The sequence below is a fragment of the Dendrobium catenatum genome, unplaced genomic scaffold (genome assembly GCF_001605985.2).
Source record: "Dendrobium catenatum unplaced genomic scaffold, ASM160598v2 fragScaff_scaffold_672, whole genome shotgun sequence".
NCBI lineage: Eukaryota > Viridiplantae > Streptophyta > Magnoliopsida > Asparagales > Orchidaceae > Dendrobium > Dendrobium catenatum.
In genome coordinates, this window is record NW_021319134.1 from 221,700 (window position 1) to 226,656 (window position 4,957).

Sequence of the window (4,957 nt, forward strand, 5' to 3'; positions counted from 1 at the left end):
TGTAATCGACTGCGAATACTAGTGGATTCGTTCAAACTGGGCTAGGCCCCGTGATTTTCCCCCTTTTTAGGGGGTTTTCACGTAAAAATATTGGTGTCTCCTATGAATGCTACACACTCACTTATCTAATTGCATTCCGGATTTTCGTACAACGCTAAGATGTTAAATATGATATTTCTCTACCGCCGCGAATACTCATGGACGCAACAGTAACATTTGCATTAATCTCTTAGGGAGGCTCCATAATTTTATCGTGGCACAAGCAAATATTTGAGTTTAATAGTTAATTAAATACTTCGATATTAATTTTATAATAAAAATAATTTTAGTTACATTTGCTTTAATCTCCTTACTAAATTGCGTTTTTAGGAAAATATTTTGGAGTAAATATGTGATAGATGTTCTCCATAGGTGGTTTTGGGAGCACATAAAAGATATGCTGAGAGATAAATGAGAGTGAATAAAATTTGGTGTGAGCTAAGAGATTTTATATTTTCTTTCTCATTTGTCCTCCATTTATATCACTTTATGCGAGTGCATTAAAACAAATTAGGTATTGGCACTTATTATGTTCTTCTAATAAATGCTCATCATTCTCACTTTTGTTCATAGAGCTTTAAGATTTTCTTTGTTTCGTTGAAGTTTTTGCAGCTACGCAGCTCATCTTCGTCTGTTGGTTGTGAGTTTTTACTATCAACAAAGAGGTCTTTAGTTTCAGTCTTACGTATGTGATGTGTGTATGAATTTATCTTAATTGATCCAAATGACCCTAAAAAAAAGTTATTGCAGCTCATGTGAAATTTAGTAGAAATTTTCACATATGGTAGATTTTAAAGTTTAAATAGAAAATTTCAATTGAATTTTTGGAGAAACTCCAAAATTTTTGCTCAAATTCTATTTACTTTGAACAAAAAAATAAACTCTTAGAATGATTGTCAAGGTTCGTTTGAGACATCTTTTTGTCTGCTTTATTTTCCAAACAAAAAATAATTAATTTGATTTGATTTTTTTTCACTATTTTTCAAAAAATTATGGGATGAAAAGTTTTTTTTTTTACAATTATAATTATAAAGTAATTTTCTCTATAATAGTTTCACAATTAACTTTATAAAATATTGTAATCATTTCAAACAAACTCTTCTATCATAATTTTATGACAAATGTGAGCTAAATGCTCATGTGTAGTACGACTTCAATTTCAATACCGATATATTTTAACTTATTGTAAATCTTAAATATAATTTTTGTAATAATTTCTAATAAAAATAATCAAAATTGAATTTAAAGTAAGAGAATGTGACCAAGTGATTGGTTGAAAAAAGAAATCTAAAATTTAAACTTAACCACAAAATCTATAATTTATTGTTAAAAACTTGCAATCAAAATTGAATCGTGATATAAATAAAAAATCGAAACAATCAATCAAAGCCGAAATTTTCATTACAAAAAGCTAAACCCAAATAAAATATTAAAAAGTTGCAACTGCTCAACTTACGTCCGCCCACCATACTAAATATCTTTTTTGTCATTTTAATGATATTCATTAATAAAAAATAATATCTTCACTTCAGCGGTTAAAGGCGAATGGGCTGACGTGGGTTTTAGAGGCATAATTTGTCGGGCATTTCTTCTCTCCATAAATATCTTGAGAGCTCATTTAATTGTCTAAAAAACCAAGATAAAAAAGAAATATTTCTAATAATATTATAAAATTTTATATATATAATAATTGTTGCGGACTAGAATATACACGGTGATAGAGTTAAGAAATTTTCGCCGCAGCGTTGTACGAATATTCAGCACACAACATAACATAAAAAGAAACGTTTGAGATTTTTACGTGGAAAACCCTGAAAGGGGAAAAACCACGGGGCCTTGCCCAGTTGAAATAGTTCTACTAGTGTTTTGTTTGAGATACAAGAGGTCGACTCGTCCATCAAGTTAGGACGATCAGATTACAGTAAGTTCCTTGTGAATTGAGATTCAATTACAAAGTTGAGCAGAGTTCCAGCGTCACTAAGGAGATTAGATAGAATTCAAGTGTCGTCCGGAAGTTGGTCCGAATATCGGCGTCGAGCAGAACTTTGATGTTACTTGCGAAGAATTCCGGCATCACCCAGGTGTCCGACAGAATTCTGACGTTACTCAGGCGGCGGGAAGAACTCCGGCGGTGGTCGAGGAGGAGTTTTTCCCTCATATCATTCTCTTCTCTTCTTCTCTTATTCTTCTCTTCTTATTGCTTGGGTCCCCTCTCATGAGAAATGAGGGTTATATTTAAAGATTTTCTGGAGTGGCATAGCTCGTAAATAGGTGTGAGATCAGGGGCAAATAGGGAGAGGTCGAATGGACGGTTGATATTAAATCCCTTGATAGTGCACAGCACGTCAGACATTTGAAGGTCTTAATGATGTCGGAGTTTGGCGATCTTGGGCTCGTTGGATTCGTCTCGTCAAGCCGTTCAATTCGACTATAAGCTCATTAAAATCAAAGATCATTTGGTAACTTAAATTGTGGTACGGACTTTCTAACAGCACTTCGGGTGCTTGATTTGAGTTCATTTGGACTCGGATTGAGTTGAATTTGGTGTTGTTGGGTTCGTATTTCTGAGACGCTCAATTTGACTATAAGCTCGCTGAAATTGGAAGGTACAAAAGTTGGCAGGCGATGATGGTTAAAGGGACTATAGTCGACGAGCGACGGAGGTTGGAGGGATTGTAGTTAGCGGGCAATGGTTGTCGATGGGATCATAGTCTGCAGGTGATGATGATTTGAGGGATCGTAATCATCAAGCGATAGTGGTCGAAGTTGTGTGTCGATGGAAACTAGGTGGATGTTAAGCGGTTATCAAAGGATTGGCTGTGGTCCGACAACCTATTAGGGGATGGGCTATGGAACAATGATGATCGGCAACTAGGCGGTGGTCTAGCAATGGTCGGCTGGCGGATGGTGGTCAACGGACGTTTGCTGCGTTGGTGCTTGGGTAGAACTCTAGGATCCTTAAAGTCTTATAGCTCTTTCTCATATCTAGAAGAAGGTCACTTCATGATAAAGCATTGGTATATTCATAGATTTTTGTGAGTGGCACACCTTATAAATATGGAGAAAATTTATGGTAGGATTAGAGTGCTCTATCAGATGACCCATATTGATTCCCTCAATCATTGAGCATTCATACATCATTTATGTGCCTTAATGATGTCGAAAATATGTGATATATGGCTCGTTGGATTCGTCTTGTCGAGCCGCCTGATTTAACAATAATCATGCTTTATTTTGATATCATATGGTCATCCAATTAATACTTTGAAGCTTCTAACTATGCTTCGGTCTTTTGATTTGGTCCTAATTGTGCTCAGATTAGACCGATTTCTTTTTTGTTGGGTTTGTCTCCTCGAGACATTCAACTTAACTATAAGATTACTGAAATTGGAGTTTGTATAGTTCTAAATTTAATTTTGGAAATTACCAGCTTGAATATGCATTGAGATTTGTGCATGTTCAAAATGATTTTTGTTGATGTATCAAGTTCATGTAGCTCGCTCACTTAGATCCTTATACTATCCCAAATCAATAAATTTTAATGGAAATTTAAAATCGAAATACAATAATATTTATTAAAAAATTTTAAATATTATGAGCATTATAAAATCAAATTTTCATATTTTATTTGTTTCTTCTAGATAAATTTTATAACAAATAACTAAACGGAGCCCGAGCTAATTTTTCCCCAAATCAAGCGGACAATATCGCTATCACATGTCGTCCTCCTCTTAAAGCTAGCTGAGCTTTGCTATTAATCTCACCTCCAGCTAGGGTTTCTCTTGCTCCGGGTGCTCCCTCGCCCTGCGGGGGGTTTTCCTTCCGGCGACATCCTGGCTTTAGGGAAGTTTTCTCCTTCTCTTTCTTCTTCTTGTGTTTGGAGAAGTTTTTTGGTTGGTTCTCTTCGGTTTTCGCCGGCTGTGTCTGTATGGCAAGTGCTAAGCTCAAGGACCCTGGTTTTTTTGGTGGGGGTTCTCACTCACGTTCTTTTCTTGAAGCACTTGCTGGCTCTAAGCATTCTTTTCTGGATTTGCATGCTTCTACCTTCCGTGGTCTACCGTCTTTGTGGATTTCCGACGAGGAAATCAACGAGCTGGCTGTCCCTTTTCAGTTCTCTTTAGTTGGCTTTTTCCCCTCTAAAAGATCTCCTCTAGACTCTATTCGTAAATTTTTTTTTCAATTTAAAGCTTAAAAGTGAGGTTTCTGTACTATTTTGGATCCCTCTCATATTTTGATCAAGCTTTCCAATGATCTCGATTATTGTAGGGTGTTCTGTCACCGTTCTTACCTTGTCTTTAACTGCTATATGAAATTAACGAAGTGGTCTCCTAGTTTAGATATCGGTGTTGAGTCGCAGGTTATCCCAATATGGATTTTGTTTCCTCATCTTCGTCATCATTTCTTCGCTCCACAAATTCTTTTTGGGCTTGGCAAATTGTTTGGCAAACCCTTAAAAATTGATGAAGCTACTGATGTTGGTTCCCGCCCGTCCAATGCTCGTGTGTTAGTTGAGCTAGACATAACTAAATCTTACCCTAAACAAGTTTGGTTAGGTTCGGAATCTTTAGGTTATATTCAAGAGGTGGTTTTTGATGAGTTTCCTCAGTTCTGTGCGGGTTGTAAATGTGTTGGACATTCCTTGGGTAATTGTCGTCCTGCTGCGTCTGTGCTTCCTAAAGTTTCTCCTAGCCCATTAGCTAATTTACCCCCTCAATGTGTTGAAAATGTTAATTCTATTACTGCTCCTACTGTTTTGAGGTTGTGGGGGGTGAGCTTGCTAATACTGAGATTATACCTGAAGTTTTACCGACTGTTGTTTCTCCGTCTTTTTCCCCTGTTGTTGAGGGCGTTTCTATCCAGTTGAGTGGTGTTAATTCTAATGGGTTGCCTGATGAGGTGATCGGAGGTCTCCCGACTG